The following is a 19906-nucleotide window of genomic DNA, read 5'->3' as shown; positions in this document are numbered from 1 at the left end:
AAGATTGGTTTCTAGCGTTATTAGTTATTATGTTAGGAGATACTTCTAAAGATCTGGAAGAGGATCAAAATGCACATTCTAGATAGAAAGTAAAGAAAAGTCACATTGACTTCGCTCCCACCATGCACATGACATTTGTCTCGGCACTGTACACATACATATAATTTGACCAATGCAAGAACCCAAAAGGAAGATGTGATTATGCCCACCTGACAGGTGAGGGAAATGAGGGTCAGATGGGCTTAAAAACTTGCCTAAAATCACAGAAGTATAAATATGGAGTCTAAGGCTGATTCCAAAACTCAGGTTCTTTCCACAACACCAGAGAATCAAAGGAGCACTATGCTTTTTTGAATGGAAAAGCACACTGCCCAAAGAATTATGATTTTGTTTCTTTCAATAACAATGTCATATTTAATAGAAGAGTATCCTGAAGTAAAGGTAATCCATTTTTAAGTCCTTACGATGGCATGGAGCCACTCATTGATAGGATCAGAACACAGTTCTGTCTTAAAAAGAACAATGGACTATGAGTTAGGAAACTTGGACTTGTATTTTGAATTTCCAACTTATTATCTTAACGGCAAGGACAAATCACTGAATTGTTTGAGCTTTGGTCTCCTCATCAGGAAAGTCACAGTCTATCTTATGTTGCCTCTTCAGTAAACCTCATAAAGTCTGGAAAGGCACATCTATAAGAAGTATATGAGAATATACAAGGGAGTACAATTTGTCAGTGGTAAAGTTCTATGGATATATTAGGTGACATTTTCATTTCTGTGCCTGCTTGCAACAAATGCTTGTCTGCAACAAGATAAGAGGTTGTATCAGTATATAAATCTATGCAATGCATCCTCCATTGAGAAAGTTTAGCTACAAAAAAATTAGCCGAACTGAATGGTGTGTTTAGTGATATAGTTTACTTCATCACAGACTATAAGGAAACAGTCCATAGGCTGACACCAGTCTGTGACCCATACATTGAGTCCTGCTATTTAGAATATCTTGAGGAAAGCAGATGGTGTAAGCATTGAAGTCTCAGCTCACTGCTTATGAGCTTTGTGTAACCTTGGCCAAGTTATTTAATTTTTCTGAGCCTCAGTTTTCTCTTCTACAAAATGAAGTTAACAATATCAAACTCACAGAGTGGTTGTGAAGAGGAAACAAGAATACACTTGACTGTGTAGAAGAGGGCCTGGGGCATAATAGCCAGTGGAAAAAATGTTATTTATTAACATTATCATAATTATTATCATCAACCTAAAGCATCTGTCCCCATGGTTCACCACAGTATGTGCATTCCCACCATTAGAGGTTTTATTTTGGTTGTCATAATTCAAGGAGACTGTGGTGCTACTGGCATCTAGTGAGCAGAGGCCAGAGATGCTGCTAAACATGCTACAATTCACAAGGCAGTCCCCTAAAACAATAACTTATCCAACCCAAAATGTGAACAGAACTTTGACTTATAGTCATTCCCTTGGATTGAGGTTCCCTGTCATCGAATCAAAATTTAATAACAGATTTGAGGTTTTACCTAAACTTTTCTTAGAATGTCAGCCCTGAAGACCTTTAAGATTGTTTGGTCCTAAAGTAAACCTCAGAGGGGGCTTGCCTTCTCCCTCTCCCATCCAGTGGTGAAAATGATATTTGTTTCCCCTGTCCTTCAGCCCTGCCTCCTGAAAGTATACTTCTGCGAATTGATTAGAGAGAGACAGTGTCAAAGTCTCCAGGCTGCCAAGTGAAAAAGCTAAAATTGCATCCCATGTTTCCAGGGCCAGTGGCTGAGAGTCTCAAGTAAGGGAGAAGTCAATGTAGCTTGGGCACTGGCAGCTCAAAGGCTAGGTCTTTGCATCTCTTGAGCCCTCACTCCCACAGAGCCTGGCACAGAGGAAGGAGCTAGAAATAGTGGAGTAGGAAAAGAAATAGTGGAGTAGTAAAAAGCACTGAACTTGCGGTCAAACGTGGGACTGAGTCCTGCTCTCCAACACTTTCTCTGTATTATTAGCCAATCCTAAGAAGCCTAGAATATCAGCACTGGAAATGTCTTTAGAACATTTCAGGCCCAAATACTAGCACTGAAAATGTTTTTAGAACACTTCAGGCCCAAAGTTTGCAAAGTTCATTCTCTCTCAATCTCAATCTCAATCTCTCTTTCTTTCGCTCCCTCTCTCATGCCCCCACCCTCCCTCCCTCCCTCAGATTCTCCACTAATAAAATAATGGTAATAAAGTGTACTTACCACATAGAACTGTGTGTAAGATCTAATGAAATCAAAAGTGTAAATATAATTGGCAAGGTATTTTCCTAATAATGGTTAAGAGTACTATTATTAGCTGTGACCTTGGGGAAGTCACTTAACATGCCTCAGTTTCCTCATCTCTAAAATGGGCATAGGAATATTATTCCATATCTCATACTGCTGTTTTGAGAATTTAATAGTTAATATATATAAAGTACTTAGGACAGTGCCTGGATCACAGCACGTTTCATGCATAGTGTTGGCTATTATTGTAAGTAATCATCTTTTGCCCTCTGGTGCTTCCTAGTGAAGTCTAAAAGCCAACCAAATGTAAGTAAATCATGGACCTCTACAACAGCTAACTAGAAGCCAAGCTTCCTCCAAACATCTTGATAGTCACCTTCCTGCCAAATATCTATTTCAGGATTAGGTGACAATATCTCCCTCTGCTGCCCAAAATTGAAACAGCGCCATCATCCCACGTGACAGCTTCATTAATATTCTGTCCTTTCTGCCCTGCCAATCTTGCCTCTTGAAAATGTGCTTCCCAGACTGATGAAATTGCTTCTATGTACTAATATCATCAGCAAGGCATTTTCCTAAGCAGCTGACTCACGGCTTTTTTTTTTTCCCAATCAAAAAGAACCATCCTTCTAGGCTCTAGTTAGAATTTGAATAGCTGCCTGTTCTCCGGTTCCCATTAAGAAGCAACACTCTGGAGCCTCAGTAACTGAAGAGGGCATTCTCCCCACTGGGAAGGAAGCAGAGGAATTGGAGCATTATAACAAATTGTTCTCATCCAGCAATCACTTTGTAATGTGACTGTTTTCAAGGTAAACTCATTCGTCTTGTTGAACAGATGGCAAAAAAAAAAAAAAAAAAAAAGAGCTCTGTCTTTGCATTTCTGACTCCCTTCAGAAAAACTATCCCAGATTCAGAGGTTCCAGATTCAAACAGGCTTTTTACTCACATGGGTCCCAAAGCCTGAGTAAAATGGAACAAGGTGTCCCTATTTCCTCAGAAAGATTAGTGTTTATTGAAAACCTACTATGCTAGACATTTTTATATATTATGTTTTCAATCCTCACAACAGTCTGTCCTAGCAGCTAAAATTTACCATGCCCAGTTACAGATGCAGGAACTAAGGCTCTTAGAGGTTCGGGAATGTGGGCCCGAGGTCACCTGACTGGTATGTGCTAGAGCAAAGGAACTGAGCTTTTTTCACTATATCATACTCTTTCTCAAAGACTCAAAATCATTCTTGGAAAAGTGACTTGCAAGCTGGTGAGATGACACAAGAAGTGATCAGGAAAGAGGAGCCCTCTCTGTGTGATTTGGAGGAGCTTCCTTATTCCTCTATTGACAAGAACTTTCTAAAGGGCCTGAGGTGGGACATCCCTCCAAACTTCCCCAGGTTGGACCTTCAGTTATCTCGGGGCTGCCTAGAATATGAAAAACCTTCAATGTGACTGAGTCTGCCAGAAAATTCTACCAAACATTTAAGCAAGAAATAATGTCAATTCTCCACAAACTCTTCCAGAGCGTAGAAGAGGAGAGAACATTGTCCAATTCATTTTTGAGTTACCCAAACCACAGACACTACAAGTAATCAACAGAACAACATTCCATAAACTCAAAAATCCTTAACAAAGTACTAGCAAATCAAACCCATCAATACATTAAAAATGAGGTTTATCTTGGGAATGCAAGGCTGGTTCAGCAATTAAAAACCAATTAATGCAACTCATATTAACAGACTAATGAAGAAAAACCATACAATCACCCGAACAGACAGAAAATGATGGAGTCCAATCCTGGTGTTCTCCAGATGAAAAGCTTGAGGTCCAGAATGGAGAAAATACATTCCCAGTGTTAAAAGTTACTGACAAATCTGTATTTAAAATATAGCTCTCCAGGCCTCAGGGTTATGTGGGGCTATCATCCCATACTAGGAGCCAAAGACATCCTCAAAGTATAAAGCATACAAAAAATAAATAAATAATGCAGACACTTCATTCATAGCTCTCACATCACTAACTGATGTGAGGGAGTGAGAACGAACTAACTCTAGCCCGCACCACAAAATGCCTGAGGTTCATTTTTGTAAGCATAGAATCAAGGGAGTACAGGGTTGGTGGGGAAGAATTGTGTGTCCCCTAGAACTTTCCAAAAGAGGTGGAAGTTGTAATTGTTGAAAATGCGATATAAAAAATCCACTCTACAATTTGAGAAATATGAGACACAGTCATATTTCTTCTCAAAGAGTTTTTAAAAATCACGAATTTTCTATAAAGACTTCGTTAGGAACAAAATGACATGAACTCCTCAATCCTACCATTCCCATCCAATTGGGATCAGCTCAATGACCTTCACAAATGTTCACTTTTGTCAATACCTTCCATCAAACCATTTAGTAAAAACTTTATAATTCTCCTTTAATAATTTGATATCTTGGTCACAGTCACAAAATTAGTTTTGTTTTTTTTATTATGAGTTGTGATTATTTGAAAATAACCCAGGCAAATTCTCAGTTGTTCTACCCCTGAAAAACCCTCTGTCATTCCCCTCTCGAAATACACACACACACACACACACACACACACACACACACACACACACACACACACACTCCTTCCCTCTCCCTTCTCTGCCTCCTTCTCTACCTGGTTCAGAACTTGTGAGTGAGGTGAATACAAAACACTTGTGTCACCAGAGCAATAATTAACTGCAAACTAGTCTCAGCTTCGGCATCTTCAAAGTGAAGCAGAAATTGGATGTGCCTTTGCTCCATGCATTTCCTCTCATGCTAGCCCCTTTAAGTTGACTCAAACTGTTTTTGAGCTTTTACAGTTTAAAAGGTACTCAAAATTTAATGCTCCCAATTATCTCATAATCCCAATTTACAGACAAGGCAGGTGGAATTTAGTGAGGAAGGTAAGTTTCCTCTACTGTCCCAGCTATATATGACAGGAGCCATTGCTGTACCACACTACATGGTGTACACAGGTATTATAACACAGTCTCCTTGGTGGCATCAAGCAAATATATAAATAGTGACTTAATAATATCAACCATTTAATGAGGTCTTACTGTGTTCCATGCACTGGGCTACATATTTTTTCTTCAGTATCTTATTTCATCCACATGGCTATCCAGTTGGAGTAGGTGTGATTGCATCCATTTCAGTAATGGGTGAAATGAAGCTGGGAGGTCATTTAACACATCCTAAGTTATACAGAACAAGTAAATAGCAGACTAAGGATATGAACTTGGGCCTAAGGCCAAAGCTTGGACTCTCCACTGCACCTGGCTGCATCTTGGAAATTCAAGGGTCTCAAACGAGATGCAAATAGTATATTGTGGGGTTAAGTGTGCAGTGGAAGTGGGGGGGTGTTAGGGAAGAGGTTTATGACTGAGAAGCGATCATATTTAATTGCAGGAGGGTATATCAGAGATTACAAAGCACCTGACAGCTGTCTTGATTAAAGGACAGGATTTAAAAAGGTAGAAGTGAATGAGAAAAGGATACCAGGTTTCTAGATGGAGGCAATGCTGCAAACAGAGGCTCAGAGGTAGGAATGTGTACCCTGTATGCAGATAATAATAATCCTGTCTGGAGGGAAGCCATGAGCACTTGCGCTATCCTGACCAACTGTGAGGTGTTTTGCAAGAAATATGATACTAATAGCAAAGGATGGATGTTTTATTTCATGTAATTTTTACATGAATTATAGTCAAAATTATACCTGTAAATATCATGGTTCTTACACTAAAGAAACCTGCCCTCTATTGAGAAGATGAACAATTAAAAAAGAGATTACAGCACAGCAGTTAAGTTCTATCAAAGGGCAGGCACAAGATGGTCCTGCCAACTCAGACTTCGTGAAGGCATGCTAGAGAGTGAGGTCCAAGCTGAGAACTGAGGGACTCGTGGGCATTACCCACACGACGAATGATGGGGTTCTGCAGAGAGGCCACAGTTGGTGGGAAGGCCCAGACAGGAGACAGGCCCCAGCTTGTTTGGGAGGCTGCAGGTGTTGAGCAAAGCAGAAAAGAGAGCAGGTGGGAATTGGTAACATGTGAGGCCAGAGGGGCCTACAAGGGGTCAGCTCATGATGAGACCATGTGCTGTGTTAGAGAGAGTATGTGGTAAGGTGCCCGGGCCCAGCGCGGGCATGGGCTGGCTTCCCATTGCAGTCAGCAAATCAATTACGCCCTCCACCAACTTTCGCCTTGTGTATTTAGAATGCATGGAGTTAGCCTGCCAAACATCTGCTCTCGCTATTAAGTATGCCATGGTAACCATTGCACTCCTGTGCGTCAGCGCCACCAGGATTGGTAATAATCACAAGTGTCAAAAACGAGAAAGAATGGAGAGGGAAAGCTGTGCAAAACCCAGCGGCAAGATGATTGGGCTGGCGGCTCCTCTCTGGGGCCCCGCCAGCTGCACCTTCTGCTGCCCCTGTTGGGGGCAAGGGAATTGATGCAGCTCTGGCCTCCCCTTGCCCCTTCTGTTGATCCCTCTCCCTGTATTATTCATCCACTGCTTCGATCCACATTGGAAAATGCGCCTTGCCTTTGCCAGAACAACATATGTGCCCCTGCATCATTGTGTGTGATAGATAAACCCGCCAACAGCTCGCCAGACCCTGAGGCCCTCTGGGTGAAGACCCCACATTGACACAGGCAGGCAGCATGGTATCCTGGCAGGAGTACAACTCTGAAGACAGGCAGACCCAGCTGAGGATTTCAGCATCCCAACTTCACAGGCTTGAGAACTTGGGCAAATCTCTTATTCTCTCTGAATCCCTCTTGCCTCTATTGTAAAATCTGAGTAGGAACACTCACCTCATTATTGTTTGGGATGGAAGATGGTATAATGCCTTTCACAGAATAAGCGTTCAAGGTTAGCTACCACAATTTTTTTTTTTTAATTGAGCTCTCAAAAAAAGTGAGCCACTACATTGAGCACTTTATTCAAACTATTTACTCTCCACAGTAATCCTATAAAGTAGACATCATTGTCCTCATTTTACAGACAAAGGGACGGAGGCTAAGGGAGGTTATGTTATTTATCTAAGTCATAGAGCTAGTGAGGGCAGGCAAGAAGGTGAATTTAGGACTTCCTCCATAACCCTTGTTCTTACTGCTTAAACCATGCTGCTTTCCACATATATAAAGTTCTTCATATGTTAAGCTGAAATCCCTTTCTCGATAAATATTACTCATGGGTCCTAGTTCTACTGCTAAAGCCACATAAGCCTAGCTCTTCCACACAAAAGCCCTTCAAAAACACAGAACCAGCTCTCATCAGCCCCCAATAGTCTTTTCTCCAGACTAAAAGGTCCCAAGTCCCTCAGCCAGTTCACATACAGCTTGGTTTGCATAGTCACATTCTGCAGGATACCCTCCAAGCTGGCCAATACCTCTCTCAAAGGTGGGCCCAGAACCCCGAGCTCCTGGGTGCCTGGATGGAGTTTATGCCTTCCCTAAGAGTTACTGCATCTAGAGGTATACACAGAGTACCTGAACCTGGAGTTGGCAGGACTAATACCATCATCTGAAACACACCCAGCACTTTTCTGCCTTTCCCTGCATCCTATTCTCCAAGCCTAGAGCACGGTAACATGGGCTCCAGCGCCCTCTTGTGTAAAGGGAGAGAAATCAGCGGGAAATGAACACAAGATCAGGATAGAAGAAAAAGGCTGTTTGGGGGAAAAAAAAAAAAAAAAAAGCCCACCCAGCCCACCCCTGCAGCGGCTATATGTTTGCGTCTCTGGCTTGAAGGACCACCAGGCTATTGTGAGATGGGAAATTACCTGCAGGGGACCTAACATAAGCCTAACTCCTCTGATGATCTAACGATACCCATCTGTCTGAAAAGAGGCAAGCATGTCCCCTATGCTCCCTGCCTGTAGTACAAGCTCATTCAAACCCCTACCCTCAGAGTTCTTTCAGCTATGCTAAGGACATAAGGAGAAGGGACATATCTGGGCCCAAGCATCTGAAGTGGAGAGACGCTCTCACCTCTATCCCATAGAGCCTGAGAGGTGATAGCAGTAAGAGATATGGGAGTGAGGAAGGGTATAGCTGAGGCAGTAATGGGGAGTAATTAAAAGCAACCTGAGCTCAGATAACTCCTTGAGCTGGCTCTCACAGTTACTGACAGCCACCACTGTTCCCACTCTCCTGCTTTCTGCTAATGTTATCCAGGAGGATTTGCCTAGTCATTCAAGCAACCATTTCTGTCTCTACCAAAAACTCACTGGGGGTCATTGGGCAAGGCACTTCTCATCCTCTGAGCAAGGTAGTGTCAGAGGTCCCTTCAGTTCTAATATTCCTCGAACAAAGAATATGAACTCGAACATAGAATCATCATCAGACCAGTTTCAGCCATCTAGCAGACTCCTGAGAGATGGCATCCCACCTTGGCTTTTATAATGAACTAAAAAATATAAACCACATTTCCATGGAATGTAAACTATCATCTATAGTACTCAATAGATACAGCATTGATGCTATCGTTTTCTTCCTTCATGATAACCACTCAGTCTTCAACAAGCTGAGAATGAACAAAAAAATGAAATTTTTGCTGCCTTCTTTTAACATCCTTACAACCAAGGGCACTCAGTAATTATAGTTGTCTCATCTTTTAAACAGAGAGTTATAGAACATAGATTTCCCTGATTAAAACTTTTTAATGATTTCAATATTTTATGAACATAGCTTAAACCACTGAGTTACAGCCTTGTCTGAAGCAGCTGGGAGAGACCCATTACAAAGATAGCACAGAATGGCACAGAACTGCTGTCTTAGAAGTCTCGGGTCCCCCTAGTTGTGCCCCTTGTGCCTGCCCCCCAATGCCCACAGCTCCATTCTGACTGGTACTGTCACTGCCCATGGAACCACATTCACTGGCCTTGACCGTGCAGTCAGTGGGCACTCCATGGCTCTGCTGGAACTCTCCTCTGGAGTGACAGCCAGCAACCAGCTGCTCTGGTCAGGCTGTGCCCCCATCTCTCCTCCCTACAACTCCCAGCTCTCCAAGCACCTGGCCAACCTGGCCTCTGCTAGAAAAACCCAGTTACTTATTTGTGAGGGACAGCTGGGTCCAAGAGAGGAAAGGAGTCAAGTAGGGATGGCAAGACAGAAAAGAGGGGAATGCAACAAGGGAAAAGAGAAAGGGAATAACGAATAGGCTGTGTTATAAAATAATTCCAAATATTTTCATCTGACTCTACTTGAATAATCCCATCTCTTATTTGATAACTTTGAAGATCTTTTTTAAACCAACTTTTTTTTGGGGGGGGGGTGAAAGAGGGGCAGGCACAATAGGTTTTTATTGAGAGCTACAGTATTAGTTTTAAATAAGCCATTTCTGATTCATCTGTTTCCTTTAATGTTATCATCTACAGGTGAAAATTCTAATGAGTACACATTTACCTGCATCACTTTCAGTTCACATTCTACTCACCGAGAAGAGCAGAGAAGAATTATTCTTGCAATAGAAGCTTTGTGATACCACAACCTGGGGGCTTACTGAGGATGTGAAACAAGCAGATGGCCGGGCTGATGCTGTCCAGCAGTTTGTTTTTTCACATACATTAAAAAAAGTTGAGTCTTTGATCTTGAGCTCAAGACACTAATGATTCAAATTTCAGATTTGTAAAAATACTAATAAAACAGTATCATGCTATCCCAAAAAGCCAATATTTCAGTACTAAAAGATAGCATGGTATGGCATAATCCCAGCATGTCTACACCAGTGCAGCCCATTTCTTCTCATGAGAGAGAAAAATGAAATGAACTTTGCCTCCACGACTTAGAGACAGGAAGCAGAGGCTGTGTTGAGTGTGTTTTCCATTTCATTCAAAATTAAAGCTCAGAAAACCAAGCCTTGCTCACAGATACATGCTCAGAGATTGTACACACAAAGGCAGGTCTCGTCTGCAGGAGGGCAGATAACAAGGCAGGTGCAGGCAAGCAGAGGCCACTGTAGCACACAAAGGAAATGCCAGCCCAGAAAACGCATTGATGACAGAATCCCCGTCTCTGCTGCTCATGGGAGGCTCTGTTAATGCAGCTTAAGGGTTATTTTCTCCTTTAAAGAATGGGTCAAGTTTTAAAACCCCATCTTCTTCCAACTGACAGGCTCATGCTTTGCCAAGCTCTGTTAAACACTGACTCACTGGGAAGAAACAGACTTCCAAAGAAGAAATTGGATGAATATTTGTGTAAACCTCCTTTAAGTGGTTTGCATAAACCCCTTGTGATTACATGGCCTGGAGATTTGTTCCTGACTTTGTGGCTCCTCTAGCAAGAGTTTTCTTTAGTGGTTATCTCAGTTCATTCTTAAAATTTGTGTAAGCTTTTGTATCTGGAGTTCCCAAACTAAACCATAAAATTACATCTGCTCAAAGACTGACTGGTTTAGACATGGAGGCCAAGGTCATATTTCAGTGGGAGAAAAACGGGGGAAGCTTGAAGATACATCGTAAATGCAAAACTGTTGGTTTGGGGAGTAGTTTTGCGTGGAGGTTAGATTTCCTCTATCTAAATACCTTGTCCCTTTTAACCACCCATTAACAACGCTGAGACAGAAATGCCATAAATTCACAATGCATAAACAACTACTCGGAAAGTAAAAAATGCAATCGTAGGTGATTGGTTAGGTGATATGGATGAAGATTTTTACTACTTACCTTTTTCTTCCAAAATGAATTTAGCTAAATTAGTTGGTGTGGGAAGACAGTCTCATTTGGAGTCTTCATCTGCCTTCACTGATACCTTCTTGCAGAAAAATGCAGCTGTTACTTTGGGTTTTGTTTTTTTTGTTTGTTTTTATCAGCTCCACCTGCATTTTACCTAGTAAAATCTATTTAGTCATCACCGGCAACATTAGCAGCTTTGTTATGTGTCTGTACTTAATATATAAGATATGCCATCAGGCAAAAAGTAGTGTGATAAAACAAAGAATATGGGCTTTGGAGTCATAGAGGCCTGTGTTTGGTTCTCAGTTCTGCCATTTACCAGCTGCATAATTTACCTGAGCCTCAGTTACCTCATCGGTAAGCTGGAAATGGTAGGAATAAAAAATGATCTATATCATAGTTTTGTTCTGATGATGCAATTACATAAAAAAATAAATATTGTTAAGGTACCCAGGATGTAGGAAGGCTTTCATATATATCTTCATGAAGGACTATAAGACACTCCAGAGTCTCTACAGAGGTGAAGATGAGCAAAGAGAAGAGTGCCGTAATGAAAGGTGGAGGCATCATCATATGAAGACTGCCCTGAGCTTACATTGCCACAAGGCTGAGAGTCAAGCTCAATCAATTACTTCTATCTGCCACTATCTTGCTTTTGGGCCAACTAATGACAGGACATGTAAAGATCCACAATATAGGTTAGAAGGTAGCATCGAATCTTGAAGGACACAACTCATCCAAAATAAATAACCCTACTATACCAAAAACATGGAAGCTTATCCACGATTTCACAACTTACCCAACTAACACAAAATCATAAGGCCATATGATCATTAGAATTCATATAGGCCCAAGTAACACGATAACATTGAGCTTACCACAGCTCACTGCCATCATTACTCTGAGATGCTGATCCCAGGACAACCAACTATGTAGCAGATGGAAAAAAGGGGTACTTAAGGAGTCCATGCTGCCAAAAAGGCAGAGGTTGGACTGCTCTGACAGTGGATGACCACTCACAGTATCTCTTATATTCTGTGTCTTTTTCCACAAACATATGAAGGTCTTCTTGTGTTGGGGGCACAGAGTTAAGAGTAGCCAGGCTCAGCCCTCTAAACTCTGCTCTTCTCCATCTACTCACACTCTCTAGCTGATTTCATTTCACCCAAGGCTTTATTTGTCATCTACATCCAGCATTTCTAGTCTGGCCCTCTCCTCCAAACTGTAAGCATCTAAATATCCTCAATATCGTTACTTCAATGTCTAAGAGTTATCTCAAATTTAACAGTTCCATAAATGAAACCTAATTCTGCACACGTCACCACTCCAAACTTGCTCTCCACCCTCTTTCAGAAAATGACAACTCAGTTGATCAAGGCAAAACCTTAGAATCATTCTTGGCTCCTCTATTTTTCATATATTCCATATTCATGTTACAAGAAAATTCTATAAATTCTCATCTCAAAATATATCCTCAATCTGACCTATTCCTGTGACCTTCCAAATATCATACTGGCCTAAGTCACCATCATCTTTCACATAGACTATTAAAATAGACTCTGACTGAGCCCATGCTACATTTTTGCCCCCTCATGATACAAATCTTCTTTCTACATAGTATGCTCAGTTATTCTTTTAAAATGTAAGCCAAATCATCTCATTTCTCTACTCAAAAATCTCCATCAGCTTCCCGTGGCATTCAGAATGAAAGGCAATCGCTTTACAATCTTTACAATCACTCAAATTTTGCTGAATTAATGTTTTAAATAAATTTATTATATGTTTGAAATAAATTTATTATATGGGATATTTATCTATATTTTCCAGAGGAAAGAATTCAGGACTGCAATGGCCATTAGTCCAATAGATAGCCAACCATGAACTGTGGATATATTTCCTATATTTAGGGAACTCACTGTAGTACACATGCCATCTCCCCAACATAGAAGCCAGAACTCTATTTTCCAGTCTCCCTTTCAACTAGGATATAAGCATGTGACCTAGGCTCTATCTATAGTTGCAGCTTTCACAAGACTTCCATTCACAACTTAAAATGTGAGGAAGCTGGCACTGATTGAATCCGTTCCTGGAGTTGCTGGTGGCAAACAGTGGTGATGGTGGGCTTCTGTGGATATCAATGCCAGACACCCTAGTAGTAGTATTCACATTTTCAATCTCCACATTGCCAGTGCTTAGTAGAGGTGAGGTTTCAATTAAAGATATTCCAGAAAGGTGACTGGATATTATTCTGGCTGTGTACTCTAAGCCCTATTCTCTATCTAACCTAGAGGTTCTTTTACCTACCTATATCCTTTCATAAATTTGGCTTAAAACCCAGCTCAGATGGGTTTTGTTTCTTGCCATGAGTAATCAGAGATGAAATCTCTCAGCATCTCCAAAAAATTAGGAGGATAGTCTTGTAAGTTCAGATAGAGACACATTAATGGGCCAAACAGATATTAACTGTCATCAATAGTCTCTGATTTTATTTCTTACATATCAAAATAGCATACATTATCATCACTGTCATTACAAATTTGGATTTGTAAAATATATTTGTATTAATAGAATACAACTTTTATCTGTTTTTTTTTTCAAGTGCAATGTTATGTTAAATCTTGATATCTAAAAGTGTTCAAATAAAAATGTTAAAAGCTCTCTCATTTATAGATGAGAAAATTTGAGCCCAATGAGAAAGTTATTTGTCCAGAACCTCATAGCTATTCACAGACAGATCCAGGGCTAAACTTCAGGACCACTAACTTCCAATTCTATGTATTCTGTATTCCAAAATGCTGTCTCAATTGAAAGCAGGGACTCACACAGATGCTTCACAGCAGCATTAAACACAATAGCCAAAAGGTAGAAACAGCCCAAATGTAGTATATACAATGAACTAAGATTCTTAAAAGTGAATAAGGTTCTAATACATGCAATAACATGGATCTATCTTGAAAACACTATGCTAACTGAAATAAGCCAGACAAATATTATATGATTCTCCTTATATGAAAAATCTAAATCAGGTAAAATTTGAAAGATAGAAGGTATACTAGAGGTTACCAGCGACCAGGTGGAGGAGGGATAAGGGAGTTATTGCTTAATGGGCACAGAGTTTCTGTTTGGGGTGATGAATAAGTTTTGAATTAGATAGTGATGATGGTTATAAAACACTGAATATAATTAATGCCTCTGAATTATACACTTAAAATAGTTAAAGTGGAAAATTTTATGTTATGTATATTTTACAACTCAAAAACTTTTAATGACATGATACTCAAAACCACTAAGTTGTATGCTTTAAAAGGGTAAATTGTAAATCTCAGTGTGAGATTATACATACACAGGTATGTGAATTATATCTCAATAAAGCTGTTTTAATAAAGCTGTCCAGATGAAAATGGAACAACTAAAAAAATGTTGGAACATTAACAAAAAGATAGTGTCTCCTCAGTTCTCACTCACTGGAGCTACTTTTCCCATTGTTCATAGAGAAAAACAAGAGTATTCAAAAGCTGAATAGTTGCAAAGAGCTGGAAAGGATTTTCTCAGAGATTGATGAGATAATTTGTATGTTTAAGTACCTTAGAGTAGAGCCAAACTCACTTTTAAACTTGTGAAATGCACTGTCAATATGGTGTTCTGGCTGACACTAAACTCTGATTCCCAAGTTTCAATCCCAATTCTACCATTATTTGGTGTGTTGCACTGTCTATTGTCAACTGGGCAACGTCAATTGTATCAATACTCAATTATAAAATTAGAACCATGTAAATGTTCACTGTTGAGCCTAGTCATTTATTCTGATTACATTTCTTATTCAATTTTTTGTCCTTTCACAATTAACAATTACCTCTTTTCCTGTTTGTTCAGTTTTCTAATCATCAACTCTAGTTCTTAACTCTGGAAATGTCAACTCTAAATAATACTTTTCACAAGGTCAAATTCATCATATAAACCAAAATACCTTTTAATTTTCTTGGAGACATCCCTATTGAAGCTCTTCTCTTCCAGCTTCTGTCAAAACAATTCTAAAATTGTTTTTTTCAGGCTGCTTCATGGCTGTCATCCTGAGATTTCCTTTGCTGCTGTCTTATAATAAAGTTCCAGTACTATGAGACATGTAGATGATATAGGTTTACATCTTTCTAAGTTTATCCCACTGACTCAATGCAACATATCCTTCAATAACATTCTAGGCAGGGATTTTTGTGAAGTAATTTTTTTACATGTATTTCTAAAAAGTCTGCATTCTCTATTCTTTATTTATAAAACAGCATTACTGAAATATAACTCACATGCCATAAAATTTACCCACTTAAAGTATGTAATTTAATGCTTTTTGGTGCATTTACAAAGTTGAGCAACCTTTGCCATAATCTTTATTTAGAACATTTCATCACAGCAAAAAAGAAACCCGATACCCGTAAGTATCACTCCCTATTCTTCACTTCACTCCACCCCAACCGCTATGAAGTTACCTATTCTGAACATTTCAAATGAAAACAATCATATAGCATGCGGCCTTTTGTGTTTGGCTTCCTTCAGAAAACAGAGTTTTTGAAATGTATCTATTTTGTAGCAGGTATCAGTACATAATTTCCATTTTTTAGTTATTATGAATAATGCCTCGATAAACATTCATGTATAAGTTTTCACACCTAGGAGTGGAACTGCTGGATTATGTGATAACTCTATGTTTAAGATTTTGAGGAACTGCTAGATTGTTACCCAAAATTGCTGCACCGTTTTTTAAATCCCACCGGCAATGTTTAAGGATTTCATTTTGTCCACACCCTCACCGATACTTCAATTGTATGTGCTTTTGATTACATCCATTCTAATAAGTGTGAAGTAGTATCTCATTGTGGTTTTGATATACATTTCTCTAATGACTAATGATGTTAAGCATCTTTTCATGCGCTTATTGGCTATTTATATGTCTTCTTTGGAAAAATGACTGTTTAAATCCTCTGCTAATTTTTAATTGGCTTATTTGCTTTATTATTGAGTTTTAAGAGTTCTTTATGGATAGGAATCCCTTATCAGGTATATGATTTGAAAATATTTTCTCCTAGTCTTTAGGTTTTGTCATTTGCTTGATGGTTCATTTAAAACACAAAATGTTTAATTTGGATGAAGTCAAATTGATCAAACTATTTTTTTATGGCTTGTGCTTTAGATGTTATCTCTAAAAAATCATTGCCTAACCCAAGATCATGAAGATTTACTCATGGGGAACTCCCTGAAGTACGCATGCCATCTTCCCAACATAGAAGCTAGAAGTCAGCTTAGGATATAAGCATGTGACCTAGGCTCTGTCTATAGTTGCAGCTTTTACAAGACTTCCATTCACAACTTAAAATGTGAGGAAGCAGGCACTGGTTGAATCCAGTTGGTGGCAAACAGTGGAGACGGTGAGCTTCTATGGATATCAATGCTAGACATCCTAGCAGTAGTATTCACATTCTCAATCTCCACATTGCCAGTAGTTGGTAGAGGTAAAGTTGCAATTAAAGGTATTCCAGAAAGGTGATATGATATTATTCTGGCTGTTTATTTTCTTCTAAGAATTTTATATCTTCAGCATTGGCTAAAACCCACTTTCAACTAATTTTTGTGTATGATGTGAGGTAGAGGTCCAAAATTCATCTTTCTGCATATGGATATCTGGTTATCCCTGCATCATTTGTTGAAAAGACTATTGTTTCTCCCACTGAATTGCCTCGGCATCTTTGCCAAATCTACTTTTATTCTTGACTGGTACTTTAGCTAGATATTCAAAAATGTTTATTGATCCCTTATTAATTTCCTGGAATGTTCTAGTCTCTGGGTATGCAGTGGTCAAAAGATTGATAACATTCCTATGTATCAGACACAATCAGTGCTTTGGACCATTCAGAGTGCCCCAGAATACATCTCACTGCCACTGTCCAGATACAGAAAGTGCCAGGGAATCAACACCTTCTGGTAGTCTCGATGACTGTGTTTAGCTGATTTGTATAATAACCCCAGGTCTCTGGGGCATGGTGCACAATTAGGGCCTCAACACATATTTGTTGAATGGAGAAACCTGTGAATAAATGGTGGGTCCCAGTTTATATTCCCTGTACTTTGATTGTGTAGATAAATGTATAATACATCCTACTAGATAATGAGTACTCAGAAAGAACTAGTCTATATTCTGGAGTTGTTCCTGATTTCCATTGCCTGGTTTCCTGAGCAGCAATCTCCCTTCCTAATATCCCTCTCAGCTGTCCTCACTGCCTCTAACACCAATTAGAAAATGCCTAGAACTTCACATGGCATTCTGCATGTTGGCATCTGTATTCCCCACCCCTAACAAGTCCCATGCCTCCTCTTGAATCTGCCATTGCTAAGCACCAGCTGATGATTTCCCAGACAGAAGCCATCTGCTGATTATTAAGAAAAGTTAAATTAGCAAAAGAGCTCCAGGGAAGTTTAGCAAAAAAGCGCACCATATGCACAGAGAATTGGCAACCGGTTGCCCCTCTGACATCAGGTTCATTATAGCTTCACTCGAAATTACTCAGCTTATTGGCTCATGGAAAGCCCTTCTGATGAAGCCTGGCCTCCTGCTTCTTCCTAGTGCAAAGGTAGCCTCAGAGCACTTCATTATATACTACTGTCATTCACTCTGTCTGCACCAATCTCTTTAGGGGACTGGGGTAGGCCTGGCTAAGGGCACCAGTTTAGTTCAATCAACATAGCAGTTCTTGAACTTTGTATTGGGCAGCCAATGGTTAGCAAAACAGACATCATCCTTGCTCTATGGAGATTATAATGGAGTGGTCAAACCTACGGTCTGATGACAGAAATGCGAAGCAAGGTAGACAATCCAGCCCAAAGTGGTTCTCAGAAGGCAAATAGGATCAAAGCCAAGAGTGTCAAAATCAACACTTAAAAACTGAGCCAAAGCTACAATACTAAAGCAAGGCCTGGAAATTGTCTGGACATGGAATAGGAAAGAGCAAGGTCAGGAGAAAAGCTAAGAGGATCATAAGTGACTAAGAAGAGGAGAGTTGAGGCTTTTAGAGCTTACTTTTAATGGTCATACATTTCCTGGTACAAAAGAGAGGTCAGAATAATTTTTGAGAAACGAGGTGGGCTCATTCACTTGTTCATTCATTCAGTATTTATCAATAAACTACTATGCACTAGATCATATGCTATATGATCAAAGAAATGTTGAGATAAAAATGAACCAAACCAGTTACAGGATTCTTACAGACTTATGTGAAAGATAAAGACCTTGCTCTTTCCTATTCCATGTCCAGACAATTTCCAGGACTTGCTTTAGTATTATAGCTTTGGCTTAGTTTTTAAGTGTTGATTTTGACACTCCTGGCTTTGATCCTATACACTAACTAAAATATTAAGCAGTTTTTAAGTGTTGATTTTGACACTCTTGGCTTTCATCCTATACACTAACTAAAATATTAAAACACTCAGAGAAGATTCTGATTTAGTTGTCTGAAATAGAAACAAGTTTTTGCTTTATTTTTTAATTTGAGGACCTTAAGAGAAATGCTATGGAAGGTTAAGATTGAGGACTACTTATTTCAAGCTTAGAATAGGGATGGTAGTATTTTTTTTCTGGGCCTTGAAAGCCACATGGAAATTAAACATATAAGTAGTCAGGAAAAGCGTTAGCGATAAATAAAAAGAAAGTTGTAAGGCAATAGAGTTCAGTGGCAAAAAACATGTACATAGAAATCAAAGTTAAATCTTGTCACTTTGCAGTTGAGTGACTTTGGAAAAGTTATTTAACTTCTCCATGCTTCACTTTTCTCAGCTGGCATGGAAACTGTTTTCAAAAGTAGCTGCAATATTCCCTCTCATACACCTTATAAAGTGACTTTGCCACTCTTCCCTTTATAAGGAGAATTCTGGTTTCCCTCCCTTCAATTTGGGCTGCTTACTTGTTTTGACCACTAGAATGTGGCAAAATGGTGCTGTGTCAATCAAAGCTTAAGAAGCCTCGCAGTTCCTGCTTTCACCCTCCTGGAAGCCAGCCACTCAAACTAGACTACTGAGTGATGGAAGACCACGTGGAGAGAGGCCATATGAAGGAGAACTAAGGTGACCTGACAGTCAGCATAAAGGCCTCAGACATTAAATGAAACCATCTTGCTCGACCTGTCTCAATCAAATCACAGCAGACAATACCACATGAAACCAGGATTAACATCTTTACTGAGCCCCAAAACTTCTAAGTTCTTACCCACTGAATTGTGAGCAATGAAATGGCAGTTGTTCTAAGCACCTATGTTTTGGAATGATTTAGATACCTGCTATGGCTGATCAACGGCACAACTAACTCATTCTATATACCTCGCTACCACAAGAGATGGTAGAGTTTGGTTAGCAAAAACAGAAACAACTCCATGTATTTATTCCAGGTATAAGGAGTTTGACATAGGAGTTAAGGACTTACCCACTGGAATAGCTTTGGGAGCAAATGTCAGGGAAGCCAACACTGAAGACTCAGGCTGAGGAACCGAAGTGGGTTGTTCTGAAGAGCTTGCCATAAAGTTGATGAAGCTCTCTGGGAAGCTCCTACCAATTGTGTTGATCTGTAGCAGCAAAAGAAATGGTCTCAAGAGCCTGTAGGAAAGCTCTGAGAATCCTCTATCTTCTCTTGCTATGATCACAGCTGACTGTGGAGAACAGCTTCTCCTTCCCTTCCACCTTCCAAATCTTCCGCTAGTGCTGCTCACTGCTCAGCTCTAACCTAAAACTCTATGGGAAGAGGATTCTCGTAAATGAAGTCCAAGGCTTCTTAGGGTCCTAGGATGGAGTGCTGCCAGTGTGGACTTGACAATAGAACATCCAGCCCAAGTTGTAATTCATTCACTGTTAGAAAGTTTAATTCTCCTGTTCTGTTTCTTCAATTGGACTACACCCCCCCACAAAAAAAAATATATATATA

The 19906-nt window shown here is 39.8% G+C and overlaps 1 pseudogene; it reads left to right on the top strand.

Annotated features, from left to right (window-relative positions):
• The first annotated feature begins 6417 nt into the window (after positions 1-6417).
• The window catches only part of LOC112485776, a 15610-nt pseudogene continuing 2121 nt past the window's right edge, over positions 6418-19906 (top strand).

The sequence above is a fragment of the Pteropus alecto genome, unplaced genomic scaffold, assembly GCF_000325575.1.
Source record: "Pteropus alecto unplaced genomic scaffold, ASM32557v1 scaffold25, whole genome shotgun sequence".
Classification (NCBI taxonomy): Eukaryota; Metazoa; Chordata; class Mammalia; order Chiroptera; family Pteropodidae; genus Pteropus; species Pteropus alecto.
This window is presented reverse-complemented; position numbering and strand designations above follow the sequence as displayed.